Genomic DNA, 14,957 nt, shown 5'->3' with positions numbered 1-14,957 from the left:
ACTTTTCTACACTTTACACAAGTATTCCACATTCTAAACTAAAAGACAAATTGAAAGAGTGTTTTTCAACAGACTGTCGGCATTCCAATGGGAACAAATTGTGCCACTCTTCTTGCCGACTTGTTTATTTATTATTATGAGGCTGACTTCATTCAGGAACTTCTTAGGAAGAAAGATAAGAAGTTAGGAATATCCTTCAACTCTTCTTTCCGATATATAGACGATTTTCTTTCGCTAAATAATCCAAAATTTGGTGACTATGTTGAACGCATCTATCCCATCGAACTAGAGATAAAGGATATTACAGATACAGTTAAGTCGGTCTCATATCTTGACTTACATCTAGAAATTGACAATGAGGGTCGGTTGAAAACAAAACTTTACGACAAAAGAGATGATTTCAGCTTTCCAAAAGGAAGCTTTTAAACTAAGAATTCTAAATGGTGAAGTTGAAATCACCCATTCGTAAATTTTACGGAAGCTTTCATAAGTTAGTTGACCGTTATGGAATAACCGTTTCACAGATGATATCGGATATGTTCCTTATGTCGTAACTACAATACCCTTCCATTGAAACCATTGTTACCTACTGTATTAGACTTTTGACCGGATTTGTAATAACAATAGCAAAACGACGGGTTCCACATGAGGAGCAGGATCTGCATATCCTTCCGGAGCACCTAAGATCACCCCAGTTTTTTGTGGGATTTGTGTTGCTTAGTCTTTGGTTTTCTTTGTTTTGTATTCTGTACTATTATTTGTCTGTCTGTCTTTTTATGTTTAGCTATGGCGTTGTCAGTTTATTTTCAATCTATGAGTTTGACTATCTCTCTGGTATCTTTCGTCTCTCTTTTCTAAGACTGGCAGTCGTATAAAATTCCATTTCATTGACAACAATGTGCAAACTTAAAAAAAACACACAATATAGGTAAAAATGTTAAAAATAGGATACAGCAGTCAACGTTGTGTTACTGTCTTAATCACTATAAAAAGTACAGATCCACGTCACATACAGGAAAGAAACAACAAAAAGGCACACAGACAAATGTCATTACCAAAAACAAAAGACAAGAATACAGAATTTATTATAGAACAATAAAATAATGACGGGGTGTATAATTACAGAGTCACGTCATATATAACCAAGAAACACAAAAAAAGGCATACAGAAAAAGCATATTAGCAAAAATAAAAAAAAAACCAAAGAATATCATAGAACAATAACACAATGACGGGATGTATAAATACAGAGCCAAGTACAATGAATACCACCATAAGAACAGACTAAACAGTAAAAGCAATAGGCATACAAACAAACAAAGGAACACTATAATACGTTATTGAGATGACAAACAACGTCAGTGACTAGAATATATACGCAAAGGCAATCGTGTATTATTTATGAAAGATACAAACAATGAAAAACAACCGTAACTACATTTACATGTGAATTGATTAACCTTATCTGTATTTTCTATGTTTTCCAGTAATTTGTGTAGTATTGCAATACCGCCTCCATAAACATTACATATCTCTTAAGTAATAGATAAATACATGTACCGGATTCGTAATGAGTTATATGTAAATATAGAAGATATTGTTTTTGATACAGTTAAAACAATAGCAGTGCCAATCAATAATTCCGTCGGGATGCTTGCATAAAATACGACAGCAGTCATTGAAGTATTGTAACAAGGGACCTTTATTCCACATAAATAGAATCTTCCACGGACTTGTCATACCAATACTTTGACGGGGAACTATGCATTTCGTCATGCTTCTAACGTTATGCCTGTTTATATGGAACGTACAAGCAAGTCAGGTGAGTTATTTTATATCTTGTGAGGTGTAAACTTAGATATTGGCTTTTGTTAAAAAAAACTTATAATAAGTGCTTATGAGAAATACCCTTAAAGTTATAAAACATTGATCTGAGAAATACCCTAAAAGTTATAAAACATTGATCTGATAAACGACATGTCATTAAGACATTGCAATCCATTAAATATGAGGGTCTTATTTGGTGATTTTTATTTTGGATTGGGCTGTTTTTGAGATATGATATTTTATCTGTGAAACGAAAAACGGCAGGATTCTACAAATTTTTTAAAATGAACAATATCAATGTATACCTTGTGTACTAAAACTAGAACATAATAATAATATGTTCCAAATGAATACCGTTATAAGCTTTTGTCATTAGCGACATCTTTGGCCTATCTTTTGAACATCTAAGCTGTTTCAATATTGCCAACAATTTGCTCCTTATAATTATTTTGAAATGCATTCCTTTTAAGACATCAAACCAACATGACCGTTATTACTTTAAACGCATGGTATTTTTTATAAAATGTAAAATTCAAAAAGAAAAATTCTAAAAAAATCAATTGATGGATAAATTGCTATAAGGCCACACCAAATTAATGTCTTGTTCTACGGATTTTTGGACTCCAAAATTTGGGGCGAGCGAGCGATTTGAAAATTTTAATAAAAAAATATTTAATTTGCAATTTTGTGAGGCGAAGCTTGAAAATTTAAGTCGAGCGATTATTTTTTTTTTCGTAAACATAAAATAGTAGGTTTTGACATTTATTAAAACTTGATTATCACTTGTACTTTGACTTTTCTTTAACTTATGAAGTAATTTTTCCCTGTTCACCAAGAAATAACTGAATAGTTAAATCTGGTCTATGTATGTGTGACTGACAATGAGACAATTTTCCATCCAAGTCATAATCAGTTTGGGAACAACCCCTTAATTTTATAAATATCCCTTTTATGAGGTGTCAGTTTAAGCAGGGACTTTCTATACTAAGTAAGTATAGAAAGTCCCTGATATAAGTTTAATATAATATCTTTTCTTGTAAAAAAAAAACACTTTTTAGTACAAAAGGGCTCATATTTTTCCAAAGAACTATATATCTATCTGGTAGTAAATGGTCAAAACATGTCTCCAAGAATTTTTTAATATTCCTGGACTTTTACCATGTTAACATATTTACTTTAACAGTTCAATAGTATTCAAAACAAGTGGAACCCTCTTTTAGTTTTTTTAGTAGCAATATACAAATTCTTGGTATTTCTATTTCATTTCTACATCAGTAAAATAACCCCTTGTCTGAGGGAGAGTTGCTCCCAACCTGATAATGACAAACACAGGTCAAAGTACAGCCTTTTACACAGGCCTTTGGTCCAGACCGTCATCAAACAGCAAGCTATAAAGGACCCTAAAATTATTAGTATACATAATTCGAACAGAAAAACCAACGACCGAATTTATATATCCAAACCGGCAAACGGGAAAATACCAATGAACCGCATCAACAAACGACAACTGTTGAACGACAGGCCCCCGAATCAATCAGAACAGGTGCATAAACATGCAGCGGCTATGGATAGTTTTGTTTCGCCAGCATACAATGTAATTGCAGTTGAAGGCAAATCCTTCAGAAGTTCTTTGTACTTTATTCTAACAACGAACATTTTTTTATAGGGGAATATGTGTAAGGGGGAAAGAAACCAACGTTTTGTTCTTTACAGGTATTTCCGCTGTTATATATTTATATCGGAGCACTAGGGTTTCATGCTCAAACAAATATTCTCACAGATATTTACACAGTGTGGTGCTGATAGGTTTAAAATCGTTATATACAGGTTTAGACAGTGATTTTAAAAACAAATGTTGATATCTTTTTATATCATTTACAAAAAAAAACGGTGCTGGAAATGGACATGATTACATTTCCGGATGCGGGAAGCGGGAATATAAAAAAAAATAAAAAAATTCTGTTTTGAAAAAAATATGTGCGGGCGGGTCTGTCGAACAAGGAATTAAATTGGTGTGGCCTTAATCTAAGATTTGATCAAATGTTTTTAAATACATATATCCTAAAAAGTTAAATAACAAAATCCTAAAATAACGAAGTCCTAAATTACAAGATCAAATGAATGGAAAACAACTGTCATATTCCTGAATTGGTACAGGCATTTCCTAATGTGGAACCGTTGTTTCATAGCTAGTTGAAACTTTCTCTTTTATGATAGTCCAATAAAATTCCATTATATTGTCAGCAATGTATGAACAAACCAAACAGAAATTACATGTAAAAATATCAATAATAGGAGTCCAGCAGTTTACATTGTGTTAACATCATAATCACTATAACAAATAAAATGTCAGCAAAAAAAAAAAAAACTCATTTGGTATATAGACAAATCATATTAGCCAAAAAGGAAGAGAAAAATACAAAACAAATGACAACAGCACAAAAAACATTGGCGAGATGCATAAGTACCGAGTCAAGCCTAAAGCATATTATCAAAAATGGAATAAGCAGTAAGATTTATTAATTACAAAGACAAATAAAAGAACTTTATGACACGTAACTAAGATGACAAAGGCAATATCTAGAATATATTCTTCAAAACAATCATGTATACTTTTTGAATTTGATTCGTATCATTCATCGACATAGACTTGTGTCTAATCCATTTGTCATTTTTTAACAATAAAATATGTTTAAAGTAATTCATCGACAAAAATAATTAGTTCACAGAAACCTTATTATTTTACTATTAAACTATTCTATTTTTTAGTGGATTGTTTTATATCACTGGAATTCCCTCGTCATCCTTATATTGCACTAAAACGACATTTCCCAGTTGTATTGTGGACAATAAAATACACTGTGTTATCATTGTCTAGTACCTTCTGGTATATGTAAACATGACTAGTCTTTGACTACTGAACTAACATCAGATATCTGATACTTTTATTCTGAAAACATGTAATACCTAATCATAAATCAATATTTGTAAATATTGAAGAAACTTAAATTAATATAGTAAAGCGATATCAGTGCTAATCAATAATTCTGTATAGAAACTTGCATAAAATAGTAGATTTGTCATTGTAAGATTGTTTCAGTAGATCCTTTTTCATCATAAACACAAACTTCCACATTCTTGCTGCACACATTCATATAAGTCGGACTATGCATTTTGTCATGATTCTAACGTTATGTTTGTTTTCATGGAACGTACAACAAAGTCAGGTCAGTGTTACTACTTTTGTTACATGTATCTTCTGATGCTTAAACTTCATATTCTAAATTGAGTTATTTAAATTACAAGAGGAATACGCAAATGTTTTAAAAACGAGATTGTGCACAAATGTCCTAATGGATTTCCTTGATCTCGGATATTGAAAGAAGGGTAAATTGTACATTTTTTTGTCTGTTAGAGCTTATATGAGCTATTGACAACCATTGCCACTACCTGACATTCGTCGTCTGTTTATTGACGTAGCCTCCAAATAATTATCTGTATGACATTATGATTCACTCAAAACGTTACGTCGCATGACGCCATCAAACAAGTCAGATTGTTATTGCTTCGAAAAAGGAATAACGACACTAAAGCAATTAAATTGTCTGAAACTTTCATTTTATGTTGTCGGAGGTACCGTTATTATTGAAATCAGTACCATCTTTGGTATTCATCATCATTATTTTATAACTGAATGTGTAATATTTAATCTTGAATAATATAAATAATTTGTTCGAACATCTTAAGTAGATGTAATGGCCTTTTTTATATGGTCTCTGTGTTAGTTGTCTTGTCATTTCTCTTGCAAGCATATGCGGCTTATCGAAACTTAATAAATCCAATATTTATATAAACAACATCTTCTATGACAAACAAGCTTTAAAATGTTGATCTTAGAACTCCCATGGTGTTGGACTGCTAAAATTTTTACAAAATTGAATACTTTTTAATCGGTTGAATAAAAAGATGAACTTGTTTTGGATTTGATGTGTATGTTAGTGCAACAAAATTACAAAAGTGTGATTATAATTATCAAAGGTACTAGGATTATAATTTAATACGCCAGACGCGCATTTCGTCTATATAAGACTCATCATTGACCCTCATATCAAAACAGTTAAAAAGCCAAACATGTACAAAGTTGAAGAGCATTAACTATTTAAACCCTATAAACTATATGGCTAGTTTTTTTTATTATTATTATTTCAATAATCGTAATGTGAACGATACTGAAGAAATATTCAAAGTCGAAAACTGACAATGCCAAGACAAAAAAGACGAAAAACCATCAAGCGATAAACAAGTCTACAAAACACAACATAGAAACCTAAAGACTACTCTCAACAAAACATGGTGGTGATATCAGGTGCTTCGAAAGGGTAAAAAGATCCTACCATTGGCAGTATGCTCATGTACTTGTATATTCGAAGATGAGGAAGTGATTGTGGTCCCGACAATTGGAACATATAAGTAGTTATCTCTGAAACAGATTTTCAATGATGACAGAGATCTCTTGATGGCATCCGTGACATTTAAGAATGACTGAGGTTACCCATATTTTGACTATTTTATTCATTATGTCTGTTTAGTTTATGCATCATTGTATATAAATATATATCGGAATTTGACGAGACCGTTGTACAAATTAAGAGGTTTAGCGCTACAAGACCATGTTTCTTCATTTGAAAATGCTTGTACCAAGTTAGGAATATGACAGTTCTTGTCCTCTCGTTTTTGATGTGTTTTGTCGTTTGAGTTTGCAGTGTGATTAGGGACTTTCCGATTTGATTTTCCTCTAAGTGATTTTAATCTTGTTTGTAACCTCATTTATGTAGCTTTATTGACAAGCAGCAATCCTGATAGGAAATCTATTGTCTTATTTATTTCTAGTTAGATAAAAATAGACGCGTTCAAAATAGTTACAAAACTTTCCATTATAAAATGAGATGTCATCTATACTATTAAATGAAAAGACCTCATTTTGTGTGTCGCTTCTCTTCCTTCCACAATAAATTTATCATCATGCATATGTGTCCTATAGGTACCATGCATAGTCGCATTTGTTATACATGTTATACTCGCTTATGATTATTCAGTTTGGGTTATTTTTAGAAAAAAATCAAAAATAAAGGAGTTTGTTTATTGTTTCCGTCATCGGACGGACTTTTAAGTCATAGACAAGACTTCCGTTTATGACTGTCTTAAAATAATACATTATTTACACACGTACTTGAGGACAGGACATTATTTTCGCGTTTGTCTGTATACTATGATCATAAATATACGATAAATAAAGTGTATTTGCTATTTACTATCAATTCCAAGTTTACTATCCACGAGTATATAAAGAGTCTCTATGTAATATATCAGTGACCGCCTTGGATAGTGACGATAGCAAACTTGGAATTGATAGTAAATAGCAAATACAGTTTATTTGTGGTATACTTATGTGCATAGTATACAGAAAAACAGAAAGCAAAAAAAATACAGACTTTGGGAAAAAGGCAGAGGACTAAAATAAATTGTCCTGTCACCAAGTACATATGACTTTTGGCGTACTAAATTATAATCCTGGTACTTTTGATAACTATTGGTACCTTTCCTTAAATTCTCCAATCATAGCATCTTTTACAAAAATTCATCCCACAATACTTGACATACTTTCAACCACGCTCTTAATGCCCGCGATTGTGTGGGTGTCACTGATATATTATATAGAGACTAATTCAAAGTTTACTATCCACAGCGGTCACTAATATATTATTTAGAGAGTCTCATTCAATATATCAGTGACTGCCGTGGATAGTAAACTTGGAATTGATAGTAAATAGAAAATACACCTTTTTATGGAATATTTATGTTTATAGTATACAGAAAACAAACATAAAAAATTACGGACTTTGGAAAAGGGTAGAGGGCTAAATAAAAAAAAAATCTCTCATCAAGTACCTATGACTTTTGATACCTTTCCTGAATTTCTTTAGTCATAAAATCTTGACAAAATTTCATCCTACAACAGATTACATAACCACGCTCTATATGTGGGTGTTTTTTAGTAATTTTTATAGATGAACATGTAGTTGAAAGATAATTCTAGCTTATCACCATACTGCATATGAAGCTCCCGTATGACTTCAGCCTCATACGAATAAAAGAGCAAGTCAGCAAGAAGAGGAGCACAATTGGTTCCCAGAGGAATGCCAATTAAAACGTACATCTTCCCAAAACAAGATACGTGTATCTACATTTTTTTATTTCTTTCAATATGTCTTAATTTAAAAAAAAAAAGGGGGGGAATACTTTTCTAAAGGGTAAAAAAGTCAAATGTTCTTAATACTTTTGCAAGAGAAAAGAGACTAAGATTGTATGCACTCTAAGAGATCATTTGAATGTGTTAAGTATACACATCTGGTTCATACTGCCCCACAAGTACGTAGTCCCATAAGAACTCTAAAGCTCGGTCTTTAAAGCTGATTACATAGAATTATTTTAGCCAAAAGTTTTTTCGTGAATCATTTTGAAACACCCAGCAATATGACCTTGTTACCAATTTGGAAAGAATATATATGTCTTATTTTTTTATTTTTTAGCCTATAGCCTGGCAATATTTATGAGCGATAAGCCTTTCACTTCTCAGAAGAAAATAGAGATTCTGGGTATCGCTCATTTGATATATTTACATACTATTGACTTATCTTCCATGATTTTAAAATGAAGGTGCCAAATATAAAAAAAAACATTGACAGAACACTAACCAATTAAATTTAGATTTGAATGTAAAAGTTTAATCATATGTGTCCATACCTTATCAACATTGATCAGTTTGTCTGTGTGTATTTATTATATAAAATTGTTGAAAGCGAACATAAACCAAAAAATTGATATAAAATATTCAATGCCGGAACAGATTTTATTTAAAAATGATCCATAATACTAGTAACCATAGCGATTGGTGGTCATGTCATTTATCCATTTAAAACAAAAAGACTGTCATGTATGATGAATGTAACAGTTAAAATGGCATTTACCTACTCAGGAATATGATAGTTGGTATCCAAAAGTTCGTTTTATGTCTATGTTTGTTGGCGTGTGTAACTGTTACAGTTCAGTGTTTCTGTTGTTCCATTGTTTTCTTCTTTAGAGTTGACGGGTTTCCCTGGGTGTTATTGGGTTTTATTTTGAAACCCAAATATATACTTTTGCCTGATCGCTTTTTGACTTTTGAACAACGGTATACTACTGTTGCTTGGTTTAAATGCAAATTGAAGGGGATAAAAAAATAAAAGTGGTTTACTAAAGGTTCGCAATCGGAAATAAGTTGTTTGTCCTTCCAGTGACCCTTTATTTACAACCCGATCTCAGTGAGTGAAAATCGTTTGTAGTGGGTCCCAATTGTTTATCATGTAAAGTTGACTTACAGTCAGATACATATCGTTTATAGATGGACTTCAAAATGACAAACCTGACTTGTTTGGGTAATTTTGCTTGTGATTAAGAGAAGATGTAGAAAATATTGATGTTTAACAGATTACTACTTACGACAACTTGGACGATCGCGAAATAGTGGAATTAGTGAGCCTTTCCGATTAGGAGAGCAAATGATATCCCTAACGAAACAGGTGCATTAACGTACAAAGTATGATACATCAACATAATCATAACAATTGATTTATTTTAGCACAGTGAAGTCAATATCAAAAATGCATGTGTTATCTCTCTTTGTACACCTGATAAGGATAGTATTGTGATCGCTGAAATTTTGCATGAAATCTAGTAGCTTGCTGTATTAGTATCGTTTTGTTTTTTTGAGGAGGCTATTATATTTTGATGGTTTTTATTCTTTTAGACAATTATAAAGTGACAAAACTTATATTCATACGAAACTATATTATGGGGATTTATATCTTTACAGGCGCGATTAGATGAAGAATGGACGAATGATTGTAGAGATGTTCTTTTAAGCGATGAATCAGGAAATGGACAAGTCACTCTACGCTACTTAAAATGCATGTATTGGGCTTATGGATTTACTAAACAGGAGGCAGAAACATTTGCTAAAATGGGTAAAGAAATATTATTTTGTTAAAAAAGTATCGATTCATTAGTTATATTTTGTAACAATAGCTAAGTATCATATATCAAATGTTTATTCACATTTAATTGTTATCTCGGTAATTCAAGTGTCTGTTTACCAGTAATTTTGAACTTGTGGACCGCTGTATCATCAACATATTCGTATGTGAAATATTATGACTTGGCTTCTTTGACAATCGTGTTTTTAACAAGTGTCTGAAGGAACTCCGATTCATATGAAAATAGAAGTCGACAAGTAGAGTCGCACAGTTCGTTCAAATTGAAATGCTGACTATTTGTTGAGCAAGTCTTCCTCCATTTCAACAAATGTGTGGTCAAACAGAAACTCCAGCATACTGATCATTTGTTCCTTATAATAGATTTGTTAGATAAGATTAAACGATTACTTTTCACAAAAACATGTGAAAAACCAAATACTTTATGGTCCTTACATTATCTGTTGGATTATTACGTCAGTATATATAATATATATGGCTCAGATGGATAGTTGTCTCATTGGCTTTCATACTACATATCCTTGTTTTTATATTGAAGTCGAATATATGTCCCTTTCACATTATCCATTATGATTGATAATTCCATTTACGATGTATCACTTTCTGTCTTAATATTATGCGTTTGAATAACTACATCATATATACACATGGAAAAAAGTATTGCAACACCTTGATTTTTTAAAACTTGAAAAATCAGCCTTTTATTTTGGATGAAATATGATAAAATATTTGTAAAATGATATTGAAACATAGTTTATGATTACATTGGCATTTTAACGAACAAAAAAAGTTTGAAAAAAAAATGATTTATCTAACCACAATTTTAAAAACAAAATGAAGTGTTTTTTGTACAAAAAACTGCATTTTACAACTTTAACTGTAGTCGAACTTTACAATGTCAGACATTTCAAAGTTTATCTTAAAATGATGGTTCACATCATGGTTGATCGTTATACGCCAAAGAATTAGTACTTTGCGCAGCCTCCATTCAAACGGTTAACCGCCACTTAACGTCTTCTCATTCCTACCATAAATCGACTAATGTGTTGCTAAGGTAGCAGCAACCATTTCTGATGAAGGGCATTGTTTATTTCAGCATGTGTTTGTACCGGGGTGTCCTTTCGCGCACATTACGCCCAATAGTGTCCCATATGTGCTCGATATGGTTCAAATCCGGGCTACGATCGGGCCAAGGAAGATAAACCGAATTCAACTGGAACAATGGATCTTCCTACACGATGCTAATTTCCAACTTAGGCGAGCTCTGCATTACATTGGATACGGACAACTGTGTGTCTGTTCGTAAGCAAAGGTCTCGGAAAAGGTCTTATTACATAATAACCAGTAGCGATGAGTCGATCTCGAACAATTTGTGTTAAAAGGCTCCTGTATGCTCACCACTCTCTTTTTAGGATTGTATTGTATGCAATGGGTTTCTTTCTGACCAAGTTTCATTATGCTTGATTTTCGCTAGCAGATGGCATAGGCGGTCTTTTTGATCTCGGATAGTCTTTAACATCGTTTATTGCCCGATTTTTATTCTAAAAACGACTAATAGTGGAATGGTGATGACCAACAATACGTGCGGTTGTCACAGCGACATTCCTGCTTCTCTCATGCTGATAATCTGCCATCTTGCTGCGGTTAAGAGTTGTGGAGAACTCATTACAAGGTGTTAATCAAATAACTTTATAAACTTGGTTATTTAAAGTGTTGAAAACAATGAGGATCAAAACACCTGTTTTGCTGTTTACGGGTACAGTAGCTGCATGTGCAGATAAGAACTCATCGAGTCGATAATTATTGATCAAACTCAGGTGATATTTAAATAATGTTTAACTTGTTCTATTTTAACAAATTATATCACTAAAAAATAAAGAGTGTTTTTTTAATTTCAATTTCAATTTGGTGTTGCAATACTTTTTTCCATGTGTATAGTTAATTGAGACACAGATAACAAAACAGATGGGAGCAGCTATAAACTATAATCGTTTGTATTGCAAAGTATTTTCAAATCATATGAAAACATCAGTATCTTTCCGAGAAGGTCAAATGTACATCAATGTGTACATGTATCAACATCATCGTAGGGTTAAGTATCCGTATATAAAAGGTTAAAATGTTTAAAAACGAATTTAAGTTCGGTGAAGGAAATAAATGTTATCCAAAGGAAACAAGTAATGTAGCAATCTTAAAAAAAATAGAAATGATTAGAAAATCTGTTTTTATTCTTTGTTTATCGATTCTCCAATGACAAGTTTTTTCTTGTTTATTTACAGAGTTTGGGAAAAGATAATGGAACGATTAAAGCCATTTAAAGGAAACATAGATTTTCTGGTTAAACTGTTTTGGTACAACGTCTATATACCTACACTTGAAACGAGAATGACAATTGAACTGTTGTCGTCATTCTGTTATCATTATTCTTCTGTGGCATACTATACTTCGACTGTGACTTACAAATTGCTCAGAAACGTCACTAATGTCAATGATAAAAAGACACACTGATTGATTAAAAACGTGTCAACATTGTTTTAGATGAATCCAAACTTGCTTCTAACAACAAAACTGATTAAAACTTAATTCCTTTTGCTTTATCCAAACCCACACGAATTTGTGTTTTTGTCATTTTTTATTTTGCATGCCAATTGTTATTTAAAAGTATATCTCGTTTATTATAAATTCACATTAATTATAGCATATTCAATGCATTATTGCATTAACAACTCTTCGTCTGATTCATCTTTTGTTTTTATACACCTTTACGCATAAAACAGTTGTGCTTATACAGTAATAAATATATTCCAAAAATATTTAAGGAGTGACCACTTAATATCTGAATTATTGATTTAATGTGAAAGAAAATATACTGCATTTTTCATGATAATGTTTTCAAAAAATAAAAGCGTCAACTAAGGAGAACAAGAATCATAAATTAATTTGCCTTTAAATTTAACAGGATGTCTTAATTATAAGCTAGGTATCTTTACATTTTTGGCAACCAATAAGTCTTAGTCAATGCCACCGCTGGAGAATGTTTCGTACTCCCAATATGTACCACGAACCTAGTAGTCTTAGTGAATGCCACCGCTGGAGAATGTTTCGTACTCCCAATATGTATCACGAACCTAGTAGTCTTAGTCAATGCCACCGCTGGAGAATGTTTCGTACTCCCAATATGTATATCTAACCTAGAAGTCTTAGTCAATGCCACCACTGGAGAATGTTTCGTACTCCCAATATGTATCACGAACCTAGTAGTCTTAGTCAATGCCACCGCTGGAGAATGTTTCGTACTCCCAATATGTATATCGAACCTAGTAGTAGTCTGCTCTTTTGTGTTAATTATGAACATTATCGATCCGTTCATTTTTTCAAACGTACAGTTTATTGAATTATTCTAATAACACTTAAACTTTTCTACCACAGGCAAATATAACTTTAGTGGTAAGTGGTACTTTATTTCTGAAGTTTTGGCTCTCAATGCTCTGATAAATTGTGTTTGTGCAACAAGTAGGTCGATTCCACATTTGGTAGACGTTTTATCACCGGGGTTATCACCTGACTTGTGTGTTGACATGAACTATATGTTATTGATTCATTTTCTAAGAATTTACGGTTTATAACTTGTTGAATTATACAATTTCTTTACTCCAAGTATAGATACTCATAGCCGTATTTAGACATTCTGGTTTTCAATGCTTTTCATCTTAGTATTTGGTTTGGTCTTACAACTGTTTGCACAATTCAAGGCATCAACAAACAGGAAGAAGGTGTCCAAAATATCTGACACGTTACAACTCATCACGGTCATTTAGCTGATCAAGTGTGAAGTCTTTCTTTTCGGTAGTACTTGAGGATTGTGTTTCGAAATATTTTAAGTTCATTTAATATTTGAAAATATTGAAATGTTGTCAAACAAGAAGTTGTGGTGGTTGACAAATCCGAAAAGTGCCGAAACGTTGCACCTCACGACTATCAAGCTGCTGACCAAAATATAAAGTCTTTCTGTTCATAAGTATCTGATAAAAGAGTTCAAGAAATATTTGTTAGGCCAACAGAATGACCAACGAAAATACGGACAATCTGAATGTTATATAGCCAACACTTGAAGAGAGGGTACAATATTTTGTTTGGCTATTTATCGTATCTTATGCCTTTTTATCTTTAATCTTTAATCTTAAATCTGTTTGAAGGCACGAAATTAAAGATATCATTTAGTTCTTAAAATAACAAACTTAAAAGAGGGACGAAAGATACCAAAGGGACAGTCAAACTCATAAATCTAAAACAAACTGACAACGCCATGGCTAAAAATGAAAAAGACAAACAAACAACAGCACACATGACACAACATAGAAAAATAAAGAATAAACAACACGAACCCCACCAAAAAACTAGGGGTGATATCAGGTGCTCCGGAAGGGTAGGCAGATCCTGCTCCATATGTGGCACCCGTCGTGTTGCTTATGTGATAACAAATCCGGTAAATAGTCTAATTCGGTAGGTCACATTCATGAAAGGGAAGGGGATTGTAGTTACGACGAATGGAACATATCCGATATTATTTGTGAAACGGCTATTCCATAACGGTCAAGCAACTCGTGATGGCGTCCGTAAAATTTACGAAGGGATGATTTCAACATCACCATTTGGAACTCTTGGTTTAATAGCTTCCTTGTGAGCAGCTTAAGGTGTATATATAAATGATTAGTTTTTGTTAAGAAATTTCAGTTGTTTAAAAAAGCATAAAATACTAGCGAATGGTGACTACGACCTTTGCATATTGAATTATTTCAAGTAAAAGTGAAATAAATAAAACATATCTTGTTAATTAACAGTACGGTTGAAGTACTATATTTAATTAAGCTAGTTTGACTTCGATCACAAGATCAAACAGTTTCACGTCATAGATAATTAATTAGTTTGACACTGGAAATAAGATTGGCTTACAGCTGGTATATCATTGACATTTCCCACCAATACATCACATGGTTGATCCATTGATTTATGTTTACATGACTCCCAGGAACAAACTTT

The 14,957-nt window shown here is 32.4% G+C and overlaps 1 long non-coding RNA gene across 1 annotated transcript; it reads left to right on the top strand.

Moving 5' to 3' along the window:
* The first annotated feature begins 1,583 nt into the window (after nt 1-1,583).
* Nucleotides 1,584-12,735, top strand: LOC143064958 (uncharacterized). Its single transcript, XR_012975359.1, has 3 exons — nt 1,584-1,822; nt 9,740-9,890; nt 12,197-12,735. It is a non-coding gene; the product is annotated as an uncharacterized LOC143064958 (long non-coding RNA).
* Nucleotides 12,736-14,957: the final 2,222 nt, after the last annotated feature.

This window comes from Mytilus galloprovincialis, chromosome 2, assembly GCF_965363235.1.
Source record: "Mytilus galloprovincialis chromosome 2, xbMytGall1.hap1.1, whole genome shotgun sequence".
NCBI lineage: Eukaryota > Metazoa > Mollusca > Bivalvia > Mytilida > Mytilidae > Mytilus > Mytilus galloprovincialis.
Note: the sequence above shows the minus strand (reverse complement) of the source record. Positions and strands in the feature narration are given on the sequence as shown.